We start from the raw sequence: 24,528 nt of genomic DNA on the forward strand, positions 1-24,528 counted from the left end.
AGGCCTTTGGAAGCACTCCAGCAGAAGGCAGGGTGTCCAAGTGCGTATTTCAGGGAGCACATCATAGTCAGCCCATCTCTGCTTTCATGAGTGTTCAGGTAAGGAGTTTAAATCACTGGTTTACAATAAACCTAGACAAAAGGGTCATTTTCTTTTAGACTGGCCACTTGTCTGGGAAAATCTGGCCATTTATTTAAGACCATCAGGTGTCTCTAGTGGGAGACTGGATCTTTTGAAGGCAATCTACGCAGGATGGGGACGCAGAGGCACTGGAGGGGATAGGGGAGTTTGGTGGGTGTGGACAGTGCCTTGAACATGCTGGCCAAAGCTCTCTGCCTGTTCTTCCTTCCCCTCACCCCTGGTTCCCCCGCCCTTTCCCTTCTTAGCAACTTCTTTCTTTTCCCTCTCTCCCTCCTCCCTTTATCCCCATTCCCTCCTCCTTTCATTCCTTCTCTCTACCTCTCCATCTCTACTCACCTCCTCCCTTGAAATAATGTCTATGACTTTAAAAAACAATGGAAATTCATGATTTTAAATTAAGATGCTTGTTGGGGGAATCTAAATGAAAAAAAAAATACATAGCAATGTCCTGTCTTCCAGGTGCATCAGAGGCCATATTGAAGTTCAGGATCAGGTTTAAAAACAGAGATGGCTCTGGCTGAGGAAGCAGTTCCGAAATACAGCCACACGAGGGCGCCTCTGGGGCGGAGCCGCTGATAAGGAACAGGCATTAGTCAATTGCAGTGTCCAGTGCCGCCTCCAGGGGCACCATCTCTCTGCATCTCTAGACAAGTGTAAATTATATTACTACCAGTGCTTCTGGCGCGCCACCACCCACCCCCTGGCTCCGAGAGAACTTGAACAGGTCATCAGGTTTCAGAAAGCAGTGATAGCTCAATGGGCTGAAGATGGGAGGCCTTCTGCCAAGTGGCTCTGATGCGTGTCATCTCTCAGGGACTCCCATTCCATCCTGGGGAATACCTGAAATTGGACAGCTCATCTCCCTAGTGATGGAGGGCTTAGGACTAGATTTAATTTGATTTCAGTACAGTGACATTTCTTCCATCCCAGTACTTGTGCAGCAACTCCATAGTCACATTATGCATAATATATTTGAGCTGAATAATACACGTGCACAAACATCTTTTCCCCTATATTTTCATTCTGTGGAGCATGGGTAAATGGCCTTAGAGCGACATCTGAGGCTTAGGAATACAAAAAAAAAAAAATGTTGCCAAGGAAGGGGTCGCCAGTCCTACAAAGCAGAGCGTGTCTCCTGGGGCAACTCCAGTACCCTAAGGTGAGGACTTTCCTAGCACTCCTGAGCAATGGGAAAATGTCAATGCTCAGAAGCCCTGTGCTGCACCTTCTTCAGTCCCCAGGATCAGCAGCAGCTGCAGATGGTTCTGGCATTTCCCACTGCTTATTAAGATGGAAAACATTCAATAAAACAGAACACATGTTTGTCCCTCGGAGGACCTGAGGACCCAAAGCTGCCAAGGATACTAATTCCCGTTTATTTCTACACTTTTGGGGGGCATGTTTCTTGTCTGCTTTCCCTGGAAATGGGCTTGCAGCCTGGAAAGCAGACAGCATAAAACTAAAAATCTCCTGTAATTTCACCATCAATGAACTCAGAAAAAAATTCTGGAATATATCCACAGTCACTTTACCTCTGTACTTTATTTTTCTCTCTCTCTCCCTCCCTCCCTTTTTCTCCCTATCCTTCTCCCTTTTCCTCTAATTCTTTACTCAGTACCATAGAAAAACTGTTGTTAAGCACAGATATAGGAGGGTTATGACACTGACCATGTGCCAGGCCACAAAGAATTACTTGATAAATACCATAGAATAAAAAATAACAAATATATCATTTTCTCAGACCTTAATAAAAAAAATAGAAATGCATAGCAAAAGGATAGTTTGCAAAATATATTGCTGGGAAATACATAAGATTAAATTTTAAAATGTGAAAAAAGAAAACATATAGTGAATTATTATGCACTCAGAATGTCAATGAAATGGTAATCATTTAAATTTCCTGGGACTTAAAACAGTAGATGGAGGGAAATTTATAATTTCAAACAAAAACTGTTAATTCAAGAAACTGGAAAAAAGTAAAAGGGCAAATTTAATAACAAGAAACAAAAATAAATAAAAATAAGGACAAAAAATCAATGAAGTAAAGGAAGAAAAGACAAAAGCAAAAGCAAATTCTTTGAAAACTTTAATAAAGTAAAACTCTGGGCTGGGGATGTGGCTCAAGCATGCTCACCTGGCATGCATGCTTCCCAGGTTCGATCCTCAGCACCACATACAAACGAAAGATGTTGTGTCCAACGATAACTAAAAAAAAATAAATATTAAAAAATTCTCTCTCTCTCTCTCCTGTCTCTCTCTCTCTCTCTCTCTCTCTCTCTCTCTCTCTCTCTCTCTCTCTCTCTAAAAAAATAAATAACTAAAGTAAAATTCTGCCAAGACCAATCAAGAAAAGAGGAGATGAAAGCCAAGCACAGTGGTGCACACCTGTAATCCCAGCAACTCGGGAGGCTGAGGCAGGAGAATTGCAAGTTCAAGGGCAGCCTCAGCACTTTAGCAAGGCCTTAAGCCATTTAGCAGATCCTGTCTCAAAATTAAAAATTTTTTAAAAGGGTTGGGATGTGACTCTGTGGTAAAGCACTCCTGGATTCAATCAAAAAAAAAAAGGGAGAGAAAAAAATTGCAAATGGATAAGACTAATTGAAAGGGGAGAAACAATTGTAGATATGACAAAGAGAAAAAAAATGATGTAATAACAATAATCCCTTTGAAGTAGCTTTGTTAGACTATCAAACCTAAATCTGTTTGAGGGTCAACATTTAAGAATCAATTTGCAGAAATACAGAGGATAGGAGAACATGTCAAAGTGGAGATGCAATCATGGACAATTCTAGGCCATGACCCGTGACCCAATTTCTTCAAAGGAAGAAAAATAGCTAGAAGGGACCAGAGATATTAGAAGACATATCAGCCAAGTGCAATGGATAGACTTCCTCAGATTCAGATTCAAACAGACAAGCTTAAAAAAAATGGCATTTGTGAGATAATTGGAAGCTTAAACACTAATTGGGGTTTCTTGATATTGAGCAAAAATTACCTGGAAAGGAGTGGTGGATAGACTAAAAAACACAGTTCTTAACTTTTGAAGTTCCCTACAAGAGCATTTGCAGTTATAAAAATGCCCTTGTTAGCCAAACTCAGTGGTGTACACCTGAAATCCCAGCTATCCAGGAGACTGAAGCAGAAGGATTGCAAGTTCTAAGCCAGTCTGGGCAATTTAGCAAGACTGAAATAAAAAAATGAAAAAGGACTGGGAATATAGCTAAGGGGTAGAGTGCCCCCGGATTTAATCCTTGGTTACCCCCCCTCCCAAAAAATGCCTGTGATATGATTTAAAGCATTTTGAGAGCAAGGCTGAGGGCTATAAATACAAGATTAGCTGTGAGTTGATAACCACTGAAGTACAGGAGATCATAAATCTACTTTTGATTATGTGCTTAAATTTTTCTAAAATAAAAGTTTTCAAAATATGATGAACAACGATATGCTAAACAATGTGAAAATCTGGATATTGTTGGTAAGTTTATGAAGCAATATGAAATGCCAAAATATGAAATACATAGCCCCAAACCCAATTTACAATCATTAAACTTAATGATTTTTTTTACTCTATAATTTCTGCTGTTTCTAAGTCACCAGTTAATGGAATTTTATATTAGCAACCTAAATGGTCTAAAACACCAAGAATGAAAAAGAAATTCCAGGAATTGTTACCAAAAACCTATAACAAACTTTTTTTGGTGGGTACCAGGGATTGAACTCAGGGGCACTCGACCACTGAGCCACATCCCCAGCCCTATTTTGTATTTTTTATTTAGAGACAGAGTTTCAATGAGTTGCTTAGAACCTCGCCTTTACTAATGCTAGTTTTGAACTCAAGATCCTCATGTCTTAGCCTTCCAAGCTGCTGGGATTACAAGCATGCACCCCCACACCTGGCTAACAAAAAAAAATTTATAAGGAAAATTTCAGTATATTTCCTTGCCTCTCAGGTATAGTTGACACTTTTAAAAAATAATAATATAAGATGCCTGGTTAAGTTACAATTTCAGATTAAAAATTATTTAGTGTAAGTATATCCCATGCAATATTTAGGATAAAATACTAGGTATCCTATATTTTATCTGTCAATCCTACTTTGAGGGAACATTCAGCATCTGAAGACATTCTCGTCTAAACTGGGGGTGGGGTATTAATGACATCTGCTATACAGCCTACAATGCCAAAGATGGTACCTCTCACACATACAACAAAGTAATGATTCTAAGGTTAGAATCCTATGTTACACACTTATAATAACCGACCAAAAACATAAGAACCACACACAGCAACTATGAATGATATGGGCATTAACTTAATTCATAAAATCTTTATAAACTTTTAAACTCTAACAAATAACAGAAAAGATATTATAAATACACAGAGATTTTAATGCTTTTGTGAATGTTAAATGTTAATTTTAACTCCATGATCAATAAATACAAAATTCAAAAATTTAGGCAGATTATTTTCAGAGATTACTTATTATTCTAAATTTTACATGAAGTAATAAAGGGCCAAGACTAGCATAGTCAACTTTGAAAAAGAAAAGGGAATACTAACTCTGCTAGATACTAGGCACACTACCAAACCCTGGTAATAGAAACAGAATGTTACTGTCCCAAGAACAAACAAAAGGGATTAATTAGAGAGACAGAACACTCAGAAATACAACCTTGCAAGCCTAATATATTTTAGAAAAGTTGTCCCAAGCCAGTAAGAAAAGATATAAATCCCTAGTAACATGGGAAAAGAAAAACTAAATCCTATTTAATATTATATAGAAAACAAACTTCTTCAACGGATTCATTTATCCTTTAAGGCAAAAAATTACCAATAAATAAAATTAACAGAAGACCATTTTAGTGACTTAAGGGTGATAAAATTCAGAAGAACCAACTATACAAACAGTAAGCAGGTGTGGTGGCACACACCTGTAATCCCAGCAACTCGGGAGGCCAAGTTAGGAGTGTCAAAAGTTCAAGGCAAGCCTCAGAAACTTAGCAAGGTCCTAAGCAACTTAGTGAGACCCTGTCTCAAACTAAAAAATGAAAAGAGCTGAGAACGTGGATCAGTGGTTAAGAGCCCTTGGGTTCAATTGACAGTACCAAAAGAAACCCCACAAAACTGTAAACTGTAAACAAAAATGATAGGAAGATTTGATTACTCCAAATTAAAGGATTTCTAGTGCACAAAAGACACCATAGACACAATGAACAGGTTAGAAGATACCTGCAATATCTAAAGCTCCCAAAGGATTGATACCCGCATTAAATAAGGAGTTCTAGTGCATCAGAAGGGAAAAAGAATGCTGGTTGAATACAAATATTAAAAGGGAGTCAACTAAGGGAAATCCAAAAGCAAACACATATAAATAAATGCTGAAACCCACAGCATTTCTCTCTACCAGAGAAATGTAGATTCAAGCAACAATAAAATTCAATTTTACATTCATAAGATTAATGATGAATAGATGTCTAGACAATGCCAAATGTTAGTGGAGATTTGTGCAGGTGACTGACAGCAGGGAAAGCCTTTCAGGAGGGTAAGCTGGTAGTGTGGGGGTCAAATTTGGCAAATGCACATCCTATGATCTAGCTGTCCTGCTCTTGGGTAGATGCCCAGAGAGATGATCACAAGGATAATTATGCAGTTATGTGCAAAGAAATTCATTGCAGTGACACTCATTGTCATGTTTGTGTATCCAGAGTGAGTCAATGCACATGACCACTTTTAAGAAGATGGATGGGAACACGGAGTGAGTATATGCACACAATGGGATATTTGTGGCAATGGGAAATAATGCATTAGCTGAGCACATGACACCCCTGGGCCTTTGAAAACATGGTGCTTTGTGAGGTGGGAGACAGAAAGAGTCTTTTAGCCAATAGAATTAGTATTTTTTAAGAAAATGCACACAGAGGCTGGGGATGTAATTCAGTGATAGAATATTTGCATAGCATTTGCAAGGCCCTGGGTGCCAGCCCCCCAGCATCACAAACAAACACACATAAAATTAAAAAGCATCAAAGCAATATATGCTTCATCAAAACACATACAAAATAAGTTTCACATGGAGCACAATGGTTGGCATTTGGAAGTGGAGGATGAAAGGAAATAAGAAAATGAAAAAGCAAAAAAAAGTTTGTGCAATGATGAGAAATTACCCTGAAAGGATAAAGCAGTGGCTTTCTGCTCCTGTGGGCCCATGCTGTAAGAAAACAAAGCAACCAAGAAAGAAAAAGTTGGATGGTCTTGGATGAATCTAGAAAAGATATTTCTAAGATGTGAGTAGGTGATGTACGGACCTTATACTTGTTTGAAGGGAATAATTTCCCGATGGTGAGGGGTGGAGCATGAGCATGGAGAATCTAGGGCTCTGAGACCCTCTCATGCAGGAATTCATCTTAAGAAATTTAGAAAATTATATGCTAAACATCTTGTCTAGTATTAGGATTTGGGGAGAATTAAGGGTCTATGCCACTCCAAACCCACACCCCACAAGGGAAATGACAGAGAAGCTCTTCTGAGGCTTTAAGGGAACCCACAGAGACCCAAGGGCAGGTACCAACATTGCACGGAGTAGCTAGGCTAGGAATGGCAGATAAGGCCAAGCCTCCCAGATGCCCAGAGGGGTGGGAAACCTGTGGGGAGCTGCTGAGGAGGGGGCTGCCTGCCTTTACCACAACAGATCATTGAGGCAGAGGGGACATTCAGGGAAGTCCACTACACCTGCTGTCATATAGTATTGTTTTTAACAACAATAGAATCATTATATAGTCATATCCCTGGGCATCACGGAGGATTGATTTCAGGACTCTCCAAGGATACTAAAATTTATGAATGCTTAAATCCATTATATAAAATGGTATAGTATTTGCATATAACCTCCACATATCTTCCCATACAGGAGAACATAGATGTCTAGGCAAGTTGTAATATCTAATATAATGTAAATAGTTGTTATATTGTTCCAGGTATGATAAGAGCTTACATGTGCAAACATCAAGGCCTAAGTACATTTTCAATTCTCAATCCGTTGGATCCCAGGATGCAGCTCGCTCAGAGGGCAACTGTTCAGGTTCTAACACACTGGGGGCATGAAGCAGCATCCTCTGAACATTGTCCTTTTTATTAAATATTCTTCTATAATGCCTATAATATTCTTTGATAACTCCATATAATGGTCTAATCAAAGACCATAATGTAGGGCACATGCCAGTTACTTTGCTAATTGCTGGGGTCCAAGTCATCCCACCACCCTGCTCTTTATCGTATTTCCCAGGCTCCCTTTACCAACTAGGTTCAGCCATCAGGAAACACTGCAGAACACTAAAAGGTGGGAGGGAGAGAAACCCTGGTATCTCTACATCCCCCACCCAGTTTTGTGGTTCCAGTTACTGCCTCTTTACTCGCCCCCCACCCCAGCTTTTGCACTCTGATCTAGGCAGCAGGATAGAAGCACCTTTTCCTTTTTTTGGTTTCAGGGATTACATCCAGGGGTGCTTAACCACTGAACCACATCTGCAGTCCTTTTTGTATTTTATTTAGAGACAGGGTCTCACTGAGTTATTCAGGGACTTGCTAAATTGTTGAGAATGGCTTTGAACATGCAATCCTCCAGAAGCAGCTTTTTTTTAGTTGTCAATGGACCTTTATTTTTTATTTATTTCTATGCAGTGCTGAGAATCAAACCCAATGCCTCACACATGCTAGCTAGGCAAGCGCTCTACCACTGAGCTACAACTCCAGTCTCAGAAGCAACTTTTCTTGATGTCATAATGTCTGGGTTGCTTCTCTGTAGTATTTGGCTTCTCCACTTTCCATCACCTGTTTAATCACATCACTAAATTATAATATTTGGAAAAACTGGAGACAATTGTTTTTACTATCTGGACTCTGAAACAGGGTGAGCCAAACAGATTAATTTTAGCTATTATAAACCATATAATAGTCAAAAACTTAGTTCCCAATGTGTATTTCCTTAGCACAAATTTCTGGAAAATTATGTAAAACATATACACACACACACACACACACACACACACACACACATCATCTATTTCCCCACTGAACAGGTTCTACCAATTTATACTTTGACCAATTTACCAACTTATACTCCCATAGTCTCACCATCACCACTTTGTTAAAAACAATAGGAACTAATTTTAATTTTTTCTTTATCATTGGCTCTATTATTCTCTTAGCCTTGATCTTTTTCCTTTCTCAGTTATTGTCAAGCAATTTTCCACAGAGATGTGGAATTCCAGGAGGAGGGAGGGGTGCTAAGGATTATTATTATTATTTTAAGTTGTTTGAGAACCAATGGGAATGGTTGTGACCAGTATGAACAGTCCTGGCTTCTGTATCTCAGGAAGGCCAAGACTTGGGCACAAAACTTTACAATGAATGTAAAAAAAATCCCAATCCGACAGGGTCCTCTCTGCCAAGGAAAAGCTGAGGGGACTGTGTCTCTGACACAAGAAGATGACTCCTTATAATTTAAAACATGGAAGAGGGGGAAGCAGAGAAGTCCCTTCTGAATTTGGGGGTTCTATCACTGACAAGCTCACGGGTGCGACAGGACACGGCAGTGATGAGCACGGCCCCCTTCCCACTGCCGTCCTCTGACTCCAGGAAGGACACTTCACATTTGGGGGCCAGGTCCTTCACAGTCTCATGCATGATTTGGCAAAACTGGAAAAAGGGAGAGAAAGACAAAAGAACAAAGCACCTTAATCATGACAGATTTGTGTGCTCAGAGGTGAGAAGTAATGTTGGCAACACACAAGTAATTAAGAGGAGGAGCACGACAGCTACACTGTGGGTCTATTTATTTGTACCAGAAAATTAAGCCTGGGAGATGCTAATAATCTGTCCAAGTTCAATATCACAGTGTACCCATTTAGCTCTTAGCTCAAGAGAGCTAAAATTTCACTCTAGGACAAATGCCTTGGGATTCTGGTGAACTGTGCTCTTAAAATTAATCAGTGAAAGAAGTTCAACAGTCCTGTGAGCCACCTATGAGTCTTGCAGAAGTGTGTAACCTCCTCTGCAGGGGAGGACCAAATCCTGTGCATGTGGTTTCTATATTTTCCAAGGGTTATTACTTCACATCAGATCTACACTGACTCCAAAATGCCACTGAAGGCAAGAGGGGCAGATGTATAGGGTTTCTGTTAGGACATTACAGAGGTCACAGATCATCTTCCTATGGGACTGGAAAAAGAGACAGTCACCATCCTACCCATCCCAATCCAAGAGGGTCAGGATGCCCTCTCATCTGTGAAGCTTAGGATGCCCGGTCCCAGGGTCGAGAGCTAGGTTTCTATCCCTGTTACAGTTTGGATCTAAATGTCCCTCATGTAAGAGGTGGGAGGTTTTTAGGTCACTGGGGCTATGCCTTTGGAGGAAATTGTGGGACTCTGGTCTTCCTTTTTCTTTCTTTTCCACTTTCCAGTCACAAGGTGAGCAGTTTGGCTCCACACACACTCCTGCCATCATGTGCTACTTTTCCACAGGCCCCAAAGCAGCAGGGCCAACCAGTCTTGGACTGAAACTTCTGAAATTGTGAGCCAAAATAACCCTTTCCTCTTTATAAGTTGATTATCACATGTATTTTTTGACAGGAAGAGAAAGCTGAATAAAAGTCCCTTTCCCAACCCTCATCTGGAGCCAAGACTCCTATTTTTACAATGAGAATTATCACTGAGGAGAGGGATGTGGATTTTTGGAAGTCCCCCTCTTTTCACTAATAGTGCAGACTCAAAGAGCCTCTTAGGTCATTAAAATAAATGTGGTGACAGCTCAACTCATTATATCATAATAGCTAAACTATGGAACCAACCTAGGTGCCCTTCAATTGATGAATGAATAAAAAAATGTGATTGATATTAAGAAAATACATATATATATATATATATATATATATATATGACTATTACTCAGTCTTAAAGATAAATGATGGTATTTGCTTGTAAATAGATGGCGCTGAAGAATAAGCTAAGCAAAATAAGTCAATCCCAAAAAACCAAAGGCTGGTGTTTTTTCTGATATGTGGATGCTAATTCACAATAAGGGGGTTGGTTATGGGGACAGAAAGAATAGTAGAATGAATCAGACATTACTACTCTATGTACATATATAACTATAAAACCAGTGGGATTCTACCTCATGTGCATCCAGAAGGATGAGAAATTATGCTCCAACTATGTGTGATGTATCAAATTGCATTCTACTGTCCTGTATAAATTAAAATAAAAATTAAAAAAATCAAGTAGCTGCTATGTAGATAGTGTATAATACTGTCCAAATATATTGAAACTATGTTTATAAATAAAAATGTTGATATAAACATTTTGATTTAGGAAAAAAATACACAAATGTGGGGAGAGGTGGTCACAGTTCAATCCAGGATTCTCCACCTTCAGCAAAACTGAGCATGTGCTCTCTGCTCACACCCTCCCCTCACCCAACCACCACCACCACCACTCATGGAGCTTTGTGATGCTGGCCCTTGAGCAGTTCTGGCAAGAGAGGGTGCTTGACGCTGGATGGCTGGGGGAGGAAGAAAGGATTTGCTCCTGTGTGGGTGCCCCAGCAATGCTGTTTTACCGTGGCATCAGCAGTGGTCCACTCATCATTTTCCCCTCACAGACTCAGCCCTAGGTTTTGATCCCACCCCCACCTCCGCTTTCCCGAGCCTCGAGGTGGAAGCAGCTTCCTCATGTTTACTAACTCAGAACTTTCTAAGAAACCCATTGTCATCTCAAGATAATAAGCTTCCTTGCAAATGCTATGGTGGAGTCTCCAATCACTCATTGCTGTCCAGTTCTGGGATACAAGGCCCTCACCTAGTTGGGTGCCTACCTCTGTTTGCCCAGGTTGAGCGAAAGATCATCCACAGCCTTGTCAAATTTCATGCGGAAGTCGTCCAGGCATCCATTGCCCTAAAGCCCCCCCCACTCTATGTTGACGCACATCTGCCCCTCTTCTCCATCCACCAGCTCCACGTTGCACATCTCCTCCTTGTAGCAGGCATTGCTACCCATGCCTGCCAATCACAGGGACACCAGGTCTCACTCAGCTCCAGCCTCCCACCCATCCAAGGCTCTACCCCCCTCCCCTGTGGGGAGGATGGTTGATAACGTTACCAACAATGAGGCCAACCTCACAGTGAGGGTCTTCATAGCCACAGGTCATCATAGTTCCAACTGTGTCATTAACCATAGCCACCACGTCCAGGTCAAACTCCTAAGAAGGCAGACGCAGATGCCTAGTCCAAAAGTGAACCCCAACATTCTCCCTTCAGACATTTGCAAGGACACTTACATGTATATAAAATACATCTCAAATGCTGTGACTCACTCCCTTATTTCATGCGAGGCTCGCTCAAGGCTTGCATGAAGACTTCCTTATTGTGCTGCTATTAAGATTGCCACTTCCCTGCTCACTTTATCTGCTCTCCTTGTCCAACTTCATTTATCTTAGCCCTTAATAACAGTTGCCATTGGATAATGGGTTTATGTTTGAGAACAAACGTTCTTTTTTGTTTTGTTTTGTTTTGTTTTGCTGTCATTCCTGAATCCCCACACCCAGAACAGAGCTTTATGCACAGTGGACACTCAACCATTGCTGAGATGAGTGATTACATCAATTTTCCTGCCAGCCAAAGCAACTGCACTCAATGTTGGCCCTCACAGATCACTTCAAGCATCAAGGAATCAATGCATGGGGTCTCCTTTACCTCTCGCCTGTGGATCACTTCCTTCAGCAGGGTGACCATGTCCTCACCCTCGCATCTAGATGCCTTGAAGCCTTTGGTCCACTTAAGGAGGATACTCTAAAAAGCACAGAGAAGACCTCAGAGAAGGGCTGCTGGGTCATTTCTGGGCTCTCAATCTCTTAAACTAGACAGATTCCCTGGAGTAACTAGCCATCTCACCTACCAGTGATCCTCAACCTAAGGTTGTTCCTAAGGTTGTTGCTTGGATTTACTGAGTACTTTCTGTACACCAATGCTGGTGCATGATATATGCTACACCATTTAATCCCCACAGCCATTTTTGGAGAACATTTATTATGATCACACCCACCTTTTACAGGTAACCCAGGCACCCAGGTGACTTGCCTAGGCCTAGTTTGAAGCTAGGAGCAGGACTCACCTCCAGACCTGCTGACTCCAATTAATGGCTCATAAGCACTGTGCAAATGTCCCAATACATGTTTCCTTTACTGGGCAAAGCAGTTTTGCCCTGTACCTGTCCTTCACTTAAAACAGAAGGGCCAGTACATCTCTTAATTTTTCATACTTCCGTATCCAGTGAACGAGTACCTGGCCACAGCTGGGGAAGTGTCTAGGCCTCACACTCCTCCACATTTCTTAGTGAGAAAGCTCTCTAAGGCTTCTCAGAGTCCTCTGTGGGCCCATCTTTAATGTGGCCCTTGACCATGTCACAGGGCCATCTGGAAGTAAATGCCCGGTGGCTTTGCACGTAGGAGAAATCTTTGTTCACTGGAGCTCTCTGTGCTGCCGAACACCAGGAACCAGTGTCAGCAGTCCCAGATCCATTTCCCAAGAGGCTGGACCCACCAGTGGACTGTGTGCTCACTACCTCCCACTTGCATGGTGTCCCCAGGCCTTCCTTGGTGGTTCATGCCCATCACCTTGGCATCTCATCCACTTGGATGTGTCACACCATGATCAGATCCCAAGAGACTCAGAAGAACAAAGCACATTCCTGTGGAGCCTTGGTTTACACACTCACATCCAGACAAGGGTGTGCTCACCTCCACCCATCTCTCTCATCTGCACATTAGCTTCATATCTCTGGCAAAAGTTTGACGCGTTAAAATTTATAGAATGTCCAAGTAATATCACTTCAGGTAATCCTTATAAAAAGACACCAATAGGCCCCAACAGCTGGGGAGACTTGCCCAAGGCCAGTGGCGAGTAAATACAGCCAGAGGCCCTCAGGCCTCCTGAGCACCTGCTAATACCTCATCATCAGGATGACCTCATCAGCTAACAGATAGAATCGTCTTTCCCTTTGTTTGCTGTTCATTTTTATGATCCTAGACATAACATGTGCTCTTTACAGAAAATTGGAACATACAGATTAAGATCCAGCAGGATGACTCTTCTATTCAGATAAACTACTTCTATTCAGATAGAAACAGTTATCATACCCAATAAAATATATAAATACATGGTATGAAAAGATAGTGTCTGTTTAAAATAAAATAAAATAAAAATTTGTAGGAAAAGTCTGGAAGGACCTTGTTGGAATGTTATTTTTACTTTTCTATTAATCATTTTTTCTTCTTTTCTATATAATATAGATATTATAATTCTCAAAAATTTAAGAATAAATAAATAAAACCTCTCCCCATCAAGTCATTCTTCTAATTTGCTCCAAGTACTCCTCACCTCCTCCAGGACTGCACTCAGATTAACACCTCACTGCGTCTTCAGAGCTGTAGTATCCCATTGCCATGGTCCAAACAGCAGCTCTTACTTTTCTGAGCTTGCTTCAACAGCCCAGTTTGGAAGCATCTAAGGCAGGAACCATGCCTTTTGCACCTGGAAACTGCATCCACAGCACCATAACCCTGCAGCATGCATGCAGGTTTCTACATGACTGGCTATGTCAGAGAGGAACCACTGTTCAAATAAAAATACTCTAATATCGAACCCATCAGCCCAGATCCCAGCATTGCCTACTCAGCTGTCCTCCATCTCTTTATGTACTCTTATCCAGAACATCTGGGAACACCAGATCTTCAATTCCTCTTTCATTCATCCAAGGCAAGTTGAACAGGAATGAGAGGCAAAGGTGAGTCTAGAAAGACCAGAGCATCCACATTTACAGGAGACAAAATAAAAATGCCTGAGCCTGTAAAGCCTCAGGAGCAGGAGAGAGAATTTGAGCTCATGGGCTCAAGACATCAGAAAAACAGAATTCAAATAGTGGCTTGGCTACTCCCAAGCTAGCTGACCTGGAGCAAGGCACCAAGTACCTAAGTAGACCTTATCTTCTTTACTGAAAATTAGGCATATGAACACTTAACATAGATGGTTGCTGTGAGGATTGAATGAGATAATGCACATAGGAAGCTAAATGTATTATGTGGCATACAAATAAGTGCTTAAAATATGTGAATTTCATGTTTTGTTTTAGCATCACCATCATCATTCTTCCAAAGAAAGTTGGATCCTAACTAACCCATTTAACCTCCATCAGCCTCAACCAACTTATTCTTATCAATGGGCCCTTACTCCCCAAGGGTCACTAGTGCCCTTCTTTCACTCATTAAGGTCAATAAAGCCCATAGGAGAGCCCTGTGGGAAGGCACTGTTACCTCATCCAAGCTGTTCTGCTGGCAGGGGAAGGAGAAGTTGAAACCCAGAGGCAGAGACACACCCTTCATGCCCATGTGCTCCAGAAAGTTAGTGATGCATTGGATGATGTGGTCAAAGAGCTGTGGGGAGAAGTTAGAGCACTAAGAAAGAGGCCCTTCACTGAGCATAATCTGCTCTAATGCCATCCATTTCCCTGCAAATTCCATGATTTTGTCATTTTTTAGTGCTGCGTAATACTCCATAGTGTATAAATGCCACATTTTTTGGAGAGCAACTAAGAATAGAGTAGGGAGGAAGAGCAGGAAGAAAAGATTGACATTAAACAGAGGCACGAGATGGGAGGGAAAGAGAGAGAAAAGTGGAATTGCATGGAAATGGAAAGAGACCCTCATTGTTATAAAAAAACTACATAAAAGAGGTTGTGAGGGGAATTGGAAGAAAAATAAGGAGAGAAATGAATTACAGTAGATGGGATAGAAAGAGAAGATGGGGGGAGGGGGATAGTAGAGGATAGGAAAGGTAGCAGAATACATCAGTCACTAGTATGGCATTATGTAAAAATGTGAATGTGTAACCTATGTGATTCTGCAATCTGTATTTGGGGTAAAAATGGGAGTTCATAACTCACTTGAAACTATTGTTCGAAGTATGATATGTCAAGAGCTTTGTAATGTTGTGAACAACCAATAAAAAAAAAAATTTTAAATTAAAAAAAAAAAAAAGAGGCCCTGGCCTAGATGGGCTACCCCCAATAAGACCTCAGTAGGAGCTCAAGGTTTCTATCCAGAAGAAATGAAAGCTCAGGCACAAACCCAGAGAGCAGCCTGGGCCTGGGGCCCACCAACCTTCTCCAGGTCCATGGGTGAACAAGGAAAGAGCTGTCATTGAAAGCAAGAAGCTTCCTGGGCCCTCCTGGAGGCTCCATGCTGCTCATCTCCTCGCCTGTGCCATGCATGACCTCCCGTGGGATGGATTAGATCTTGTTGTGCATCTCTACTCCTCACTGCTTCCCATTTCACACACGCACTAGCAGGACCTGGAAATTGGTTCCTACAAGGTCCAAGGCCAAGAAGTCTCCTTTCTCTGGAAAACAAATCCAAGGAGGTAATGAGCTGGGGTGACAAAGAGTGACAGTTTATGTACCTTCCCCTGACAGGGCCCACTCTACAGCTGCAGCAGCCTCAGGGGGTGATGGAGTGTGATCTCTATTTAATGATGAAGAAAAAAGATGCCCCAGGATGAGATCTCTGCTGGCTCCTTAGTGACTCTCAAATGAGTCCACATGCTGGGGGCCCAGAAGTCAAAGTGAGCACTGCAGAGCTCTGGGGATGCTGATAGAGTACATTTAAAACTATCTAAATATGCTATTTGTGCCAAATCAAATACCACCTTAGGTTAGATTCCAGACTAGAGAAGGAAAAAGAGAGTGTAATTCTTTAAGAGAATTAGAAGGAAAATCTTTTAAAATGAGAAAAACTTCCACCATTAGGCAATTTCAGCGTGCCACAAGCCTCACACACAGTCCCCATCCAACACTTAGGCCATCCTAAGGGATACAGTTCATTCCTTTCTTATGGATGATCAAAATCTGGCTGAGATGGACAACATTACTTATGTAGAATCACATCAGTAGAAAAAGGGAGAAGGATCAAACCCTAGTCTCTGGAACCTATACTAACTGCTACATTGGCCTGCTCAGCAATCATTTTCTCTTATTTGGGAAAAGACCTTGATTTATTAGGTTACAAGACCTACAAGAGGGTTTATAGTGATGTTTTTCTGTAAAGGGACAGACAGGAAACATTTTAAGCTTCATGGACCACATAGTCTCACTGCAAACACTCAACTCTTCCAGGGTAGTGCAAATCAGTCATGAATGCTGTACAGACCAATGGGCATAGCTGTGTGCTGGTAAAACTTTATTCACAAAAGCAGGCATAGGCCAAACCTGGCCCAGGTAGTACAGTACCCGGACCAAGTGATGGTTGTGAGCAGTGGCTCTGGTACCTAAATTCCTGGATTTGAATCCCAGCTCTGACTTTTGCTAGTAGCGTGAACTTGGGCAAGTTTCTTAACTTCTCAGGCCTCTGTTTTTTGCCACATACAGCAGTTGGTTAATACACAAAAGTAACTACTAATCTTTAATAGCTAACAAATATTAAAGGAATTAATAGGCATTAAGTGTGTTGATACATAGTAGGTACCAGTAAGTACTGTTTGATTTTAGCTGAGGTATGTCTGGTTGACTCTAGTATTATAGTAATATAGCTTCAAAAACAGGTGGCAGTTCAAATGTCCAAGGCTAATGCTAACGGACCTCCCCAATCATCGATGCTAGGACAAAGGCCTGCCAGGAGAGCATCTCTGCTGCATACCTATGCCATCGGGGGTATCACACATGTAGGTGGGCAGCATCTTCACAGGGGAGATGGAGTGTGTCTCCTTGTTCAGACCTCGCTCCATTTGAAGCTTCATCCTTCTCTTGACCTCCAGAAACTGCTCATGGCTCAGTTTTAGAGGCTCCAGGGTCTTCTGGTGGGCTCTTTGTTGATCATCCAGTCGGTAAGCCTCCGCAGTCACCATGGCTGCCCCTTTGTTGCTGCCACCCTCAGAGCCGAGGAAGTGAATGACGCAGTCAGCCAACAGCCGACTTACAGCCTTGTGAAGACGCTTGGCAAAACTGTAGCCGCCCAGGTGAGATAAGAGACAGGTGTCCACAGTTAAGGTCAGTGGTATAAATGGTTGCACAATGGCTCACTGCTTCAGCCCAAAAGTTGGGCCTGCAAGAGCAGAGGCTGCCCTCAGCCTTCTCCCTCCACGTTTTCCCATGTTAGGAATCCCTGTATAAAACCTCAGATAACCGCCCTGGTGGGGTTTATTACCCACTGAAAGGAAAGGACACTTCTTGCAAAACACTGTTCCCTACGTGCAGTCACAAAAAATCTCCTCTGCCCAGGAGATTGCAATCAGCCTCTGCAGTCTAATAGAATCAGGTGGCTCTAACATTACCCATTTTTCATGTTCCATAACTCATTTTATTTGAAGATATAACTTCTTCTGCACTCTCACCTCTCTTTTGCCAATTTCTTCCAACCATCTCAAGGTATCTGAACAGCTAAATATAACATGTTATGTTTGACAAGAAACTCTCCAGGTGATGACTGCTTTGAGGTATCGCTCTGGTACTCCAAGTGTGGTCCATGAGCCAACTGCCTCATTGGAGGCTGTGAGATGCAGGATCTCAGGCTCACCTCAGACCTTCTGAACCAGAATCTGCCTCTTAAGATCCCCATGTGATTCATGTGCACATTAACTAAAGTTTGGGAGGCACTGAGCTAGGAGATTAGGGAACCTCAGAGCTGAGACCTTCCACAGTGACCAGCTCAGTTAATGATGCCATATTTACCTGGCACTCATGTTAGGAGAAATTAAATGAGTGCAACAAGAGGCATCTTCCAGGTCCCAACTGAAACTTGAATATCTGGATATATATAACCCAAGGGATCAAAACATGCAGCATGGCATCAATTCAATACCCAAATCAGAGGCTGGTAACCCCCAGTACTGAGGTGGTCCCTGGCAGAATACATAGCACATATAAGAACCACCAAGAATCATAAGAGTAAAGAATGAAACTCTGTCTTATAAAGAAGAGCGTGGCCAAGAAGAGTACCCAGCATGCAGGGGAGCTCTGAGTCATCATCAGCCTTCAGAAATCACCTCCACCCACACCAGGAATGACATCCTCCAGTAGCCACTTGCTCCATTGGGAACTATAATTCTACAAAGACCCCTGACACCTTGGGATGAAAAACAGAGCTGCCCGATGGAGTCACCAGGTCCCAGGTATTCTGGGACCTCCTTCACTCCTGGGCCCAACATGCTGACTCACTGAAGGTGTTTCTTGTAGACGGAGCCATCAATCCCAAAGGTGGAGCACACCCTTTCCTCACCCTTGCTCTCCTTGATATGCCAGGGTGGCTGCACACAGGTTGGTTGAGCGTGTGGACACAATCTGGCAGATCCCTTGAGTGGCCACACAGTCCTCCTGCAATGGATTCAGACCCAGCCACACCATCACCTGGTAGGCCTTCTGGATGCCATCCTTATCGCTGGGAATGAGAAAGATAGTGTGTGTGCACTTGTCTGACCCACTGTGGCCAACAGGAGGAGGGTGTGGGTTGGCAAGGAAGCCCATCAGCTCCAGCAAACCCCATCTATCAGTGAGAACACAATTTCTCTTATGACCTTGCTACCTGTTTGTGAGCAGGGCGGGGACAACAAGGAGGGAATACAATGCAACATCGCCACCTTGAGGTATCTTTTCCAGACATCACACACACAGTCTCTCTCTCTCTCTCTCTCTCTCTCTCTCTCTCTCTCTCTCTCTCTCTCTCACACACACACTCACATACAGTGCTAACCTGGCTCATTTTTCCCCCAGTGAGTAAAACCAGTATTTCTTTTCTGTGTGCTAATATGAAGATAAGACCTGGTTCATGGACCTTCTGCACTCTTTGCATTTGCCATTTACTTGTCTTAGGGTAAACAGACAGAATCTCTGCCTCTATAAACAGTCACCTCTAAACATGTGCCAGCTGTGCTGCCCATCTGTTCTCTCTAAAGCAGCCAGAGTTTGTCTGTGTCTGAAGATGGTGGGAAAAGGTAGGTGATTTGACACCATAAGTGCCCTTCTCAGGGGAGCCAAATGCCTCACTAGATTGAGTACTACCATCCCCTTGGGGTGTAGCAACTTTAGCCACTGTTTAAAGGTTCCACTCAGAACAAAGTCCTTGGAATGCTTTCACTGCTCCTTTTGGCACTGAAATCACCTCCTCTCTCTACCTGGTTCCTCAACTAATAGGACCCCCTCTATTCACATGAGGAAATAGCAATAATGGAAAACTAGCCCCAGCTATCAGGATACTATGGGCCATCCTCACTCCCACCCCCGGGCTGGACTATGAGTGGGTAAATATATCTGTGGGCATCCAAGCACCTATTTTTCTGTTTTGAAGTAGGGCTCAGGGTAGTCCCTTTTGAGAACTGCTGATAAGAAAAGACATGTCAGAAATTCAGGAGAAGAACAAGGAGATAGATGCAAACAAGTGTTAAGGTGCCCCCGTTAATGCCTCTAGGATTTAACCCAGGGCAACAGCCCAAGTCCCTGCATGCGCAGGCCAACTGTTTCTAGAACCCCTGAGTCACTTCATTAGCATCAACCTCAAAATCCACAGGAGCACAGACAAGTAAGTAGAGTGAATTCACAGGCCCACCATGGGTAACCTTCAAGACCCTATTGTGGCCAGGTGACATGGCACATGCCTATAATCCCAGCAGCTTGAGAGCCTGAGGCAGAAGGATCATGATTTCAAACCCAGCCTGAGCAACTTAGTGAGGCTCTAAGCAACTCAGCGAGACCTTATCTCTAAACAAAATATTTTAAAAAGAACTAGGGATGTGGCTCAGTGGTTAAGCACCCCTCAGTTCAATCCCCAGTATCACCCCCCCCAAAAAAAAGGCAATCATGTGGACCTCCTGCTCAAAGAGTCAAAAGCCAATTCCTCATCCATGTTCTCCAAATGCCTCTCCCCATAACCAGACACTCGGTTATGGGGAGAGGCATTGGGACCAGAAACTTACTCTTCAATATCTGAGACATCTTTGGTTTCAAAGCTGCCTGTGGTGAGCAGTTCTGGGCTGAGCTTCCCCTGGAACAGCAGCTCTTCCTTGGCCATCTTCACCAGGATGAGCCTTACCAGCTCCCCCATGTACATCCCACTGATCATCTTCTCAAACCTGCAGGGAAATACAGACCAAAGCAATAATACCCCCCCACCGTCCATGAATGCACAACTTTCCTAGGGAGGCAAGACACAAATATGTGAGATTCAGCATGCTTTAGAGGACAGTATGATTAAGGATTAACTTATTCAGGTGTGTGTCGACCTGACAGCTGGGGGGCTGCAGGAACTGCGGGATTAGGACTGACCCTCAGGCTGGTGAGTCTTGAACAATGGGAAAAAACAGGACTTAAACAGATGAAACAACCAAGTGTATAGAACATTCTGGACAGACTGAATTTTAGGTAATTTAATTTTGTGTAGGAGAATGTTTTTTAAAATTTCTTCTCTCAAAAAAAAAAAAAAAGCTTCTTTGAAATAGAATCTCACGTAGAGTCCCAATATTTTTTTTCAAGAGGAAAAAAAATTCAACCTGATTAAACATAGGCACAAGCCTCTTTAAGGAAATTTGTGGATTCCTGAGAAAATGGTGGGGTGAGGGGACAAGTTGGGGCAGGAAGATAGTGAGGCAAGATTACAAGACCAAATTAGAACAGCTCTCAAAGAGTCTGGGGGTAAACACAATGGAAGTTTCGGAGCAGGCTGGTGATAGAAGAAACATGTTTTAGAAAGGCAGAGATCAGCTCCCAACCTGAGGCAGTTTGGTAATTTAATTTTGCAGCACTAGGTGACACTGTTTTCTTTAGAAGTCTTTCCAGCGACGACTATGTGGCAGAGGAAACTCAATCTCTTTTGGGCAAAGAAGACCCATTGGTCTCTCAGAAAGCCTCTGGGTCTTAGAGAGAGGAGGCTCCTAGGACTACTGGTACTGTCTAGGACTGGCTTCAGTGACAAGGAGGCCCAGAGCAGGGGTGTGAAAGGGAGTTGGAAATTACCTACAAAGAGACAACTTAGGCCAAGTCGGAAAGCATTGGAGCTAAGGGACAGGTGGCAGCATTTGTTCTGAGCAGAAGGCACATTGAAAATGTCAAAGCACCAACATGAGCACCCGCCTTGGGAGTAACCTGGCTTCAACAGTGAGGATTCCACATCTTCACATGTGAAGCTAGTTGTATAGGAGCTAAGGGAAACACCCCCAGGGCAAGCGGGTCTCTACAGTGTGATATCATCGCTCATGATTTTGGGGCTACCTCAGCTGACAATTTGAAAGATAACTTCCCAATCTTTTTTTTTTTTTTTTTTTTTTAATGGATAAACCAGGAATATGCTGTGAAGACCTGGCGAGGAATTTTGTCTTTTGATACTTCAAAGGGTACAGGGCTCTTTGGAATGACATGGGTATGTCTCATTAATGGAGGCAGGCATTGAGTGAGTGACTTCTCAGCTCATAAACCTCTGGCCACCTATAGCAGACACAACCGGTATGTTCCTAAGTTCAGGTAAATGGACTCACATTTCAACACGTAAAAAAAAAAAAAAAAAAAAAAAAGCTTATGACTTAATGAAACCAAGCTTTGAGGAAGAAAGGACTCCCCAGTAAAGCAAAAGGCTGCCCACCACTGACCTGATATATAGGGCTAGTTTTCCTTTCTAAGTCGAGATATGTGCGAAAAGACTTCCCAAAACAGTCCCAACACCAAGAAGACCATAGAGATGCTGCATTGCTCAAAATGTTTTGTAACTATGTTTAGTGCTTGTAGCAATCCAGTCTCAACATCTTCAGAGACATTTGGCAAACGTGAGAATGAAATAAGGTTGTGTAAGAGTCGAAAATAACATAAAACCAACTCTGACCTGGCTGGAGTGTAGAAGATTCAGGTAACAAAATGCTGGGGCATTTTATCCGATCTTCTTCGAGATTAAGGTTGGGCCACAGACCAGGGGTGGAGCCCAAAAAGGCTTCTGAGAAGCCAGCCTTTCCATAAGCCGTAGTCAGTCTTCAGCTGAAGCAGGAGGCCCTGGGACTCTGTGGGTTGGCAGTGAGCAGCCATATGATATAGCCTGGTCCTTTGTGGGGTGCAGTGGTTGAGAGCTACTAAGGGGCTTTCAAGAACTAGGATATGGCCTTCCAAAGTGAATGTGTTGAAGGATGATTGGGTTTATCACTCACGCTGGTTTTAGAGCCCTCTCAGCAATTTATATTCCCAAATGTTCCCATAATTGGTGGGTGCCTTGGCAAACTTTGGGGGACAAAGTAAGACTACAGAGATGACCTGAAAACAAATGCCCTGTCCCTGAGCAGCCCCAACCTCAGTTCCCAACACACACCCCCAACCCCTCCCCGCAAAGGCCCACTCACAGTTGCTTCCCAGGGTTCAGTGAGCCCATGTCCATCTCTCGGTCAAACTCCGTGCAGATGTCATTGAGCACGCCATCGTCCCCAAAGGCCCCCCACTCCATGTTGATACACATCCGCCCCTCGTCGCCCTCCACAATGTCGATGTGGCACATTTCCTCCATGTAGCAGGCATTGCTGCCAGTGCCTGACCAAAGCAAGGAACTGCTCAAGTACCTCCCTATGCGTCCCTCCCCTGCCCCCATCTTCCTATCACGCTACTGTCCAAGGCTGCTCCATATTAGGATCCCTTTCTGAAGACTCCTGGACTACCCAATATATGATCCAGAACTCTACTACCCCCAGCTCCACAAGCCTTGGCTTGGCCCTCCAAAGAAACTACATTGTTATCTTCAAATATAACCCAGTCTACAGGTCACTCCCTTCTTTTCAGCCCACTCCCCCAACTGCACATCCAGCTCTCATACCCAGAGCTCACTCACCCACAATGAGACCAATCTCACATCTGGTCATCATAACCACAAGTCATCATGATCCCAATCATGTCATTCACCACAGCCACAATGTCAATATCAAAGTCCTGTAGGAATGAAATGGAGGGTTATGACCTTCACCATCACATAAGGGATGGATACAGGATGTGAAGATGGAAAAAGAGCAGCAAGACACCCAGCTCAAGTGCAACAGGCTTACTAACCCAACTCAGAGCCAAGGAAGGTTCGAGCTGGAAAGCTAGATCCACACCCAGGTGAACGTCGGGCAACTCACTCCCACCCTGCTTGTTCTCATTGTGGAGAACCATTTTCCTGACACCAGCCCTGTGGTCTAGTTTGTAGCCATTACTGCACTAAGAAAAGTCAATCTTGTTGGCTTCTTCTACTTCTCTTTCTTCTCCCTCTAACCTCCCCTCTTCTTCCTTCTCTCTCCCTTTTTCTTTTTCTCTCTCTCCCTCCCACTCCTATGACAGAACTTTATCTTGTCCACTCTCGGCCCCATTGTACTGTCATGTCACCATTATGCCAACTTCCTTACTTGAAATGATATGAAGTCTTCTTCAGGACTGAAGGTTTTTTTCTTGCACCAAGACTAAGATTACTTTCCACCATGTTAATCTCAAAACCCCAAAGGCATCTGATCATATATAAAATTACTGGGTAATAGCAGAGAAGAAGAATACCTCCCCTTAAGCTCTACAAAAGCTTCTCAGGCTGAGTTTGAGCACAGACTTCAGAGTGAATCCCAAAGGGCCTGCACACCCGAGGTCCCACCAATCCACACTCACCCCTCTCTGCTGGATGGCCTTCCAGATCAGAGCCACCACGTTTTGCCTTTCACACCACTGGACTTGAAGCCCTTGGTCCATGAGACCAGGACACTCTACTACAAAACAACTAAGGAATGAATATTGATTTTCTACAATTTAAACACAGGCCACATTTTGCCAGGCATCATTAGTAGAGCTCTCTGATGCCCAGCTAAAGTCATGATTGAATTTGTAGACTGTCTCCTGACTAGCGGAGGAAAAAGAAACTCAGGATCCTCCCAGGTTCAGGAAAGGAGATCAAATGAGTGATTCCTTCAGGATTTACTACCTCTAAGAAATAGAAGGAGCAAACTTTAGACTTGCCAAAATAAGATATGTATATCCTTGAATCATTAATTCATGAAGCAACCTTCTTCCAAGACCTTTCATCAAAACACTCAGAATCAAAAGAGTTCCTAGCTTTTCATTCCTGTCGCCCTGGGTGGGATTGGGTCACTGTGCAATAGGTGTGAAATGCAGAGTAACAAAGAGCACCCACCTCCCTGATACTTTTTCACCCCTCAACACCTCCACACATGCACAGTCACCTGGAGCCCAGAACTCTAAATACTGAATCCTTAGCTATAAAATCCCTCAGTGTTACTGCCGATACCACAGTAACAGATGGCCACCACGGTGTTCTTCCCAGTCCTCCCAGCCCCAGAAGTGAAGCAATGCAGCAAGT

The 24,528-nt window shown here is 43.0% G+C and overlaps 1 pseudogene; it reads right to left on the minus strand.

Moving 5' to 3' along the window:
• The window catches only part of LOC101968314 (hexokinase-2-like), a 100,947-nt pseudogene that overhangs the window by 12,306 nt on the left and 64,113 nt on the right, over positions 1 to 24,528 (minus strand).

This window comes from Ictidomys tridecemlineatus, chromosome 14 (assembly GCF_052094955.1).
Source record: "Ictidomys tridecemlineatus isolate mIctTri1 chromosome 14, mIctTri1.hap1, whole genome shotgun sequence".
NCBI classification, from domain to species: domain Eukaryota; kingdom Metazoa; phylum Chordata; class Mammalia; order Rodentia; family Sciuridae; genus Ictidomys; species Ictidomys tridecemlineatus.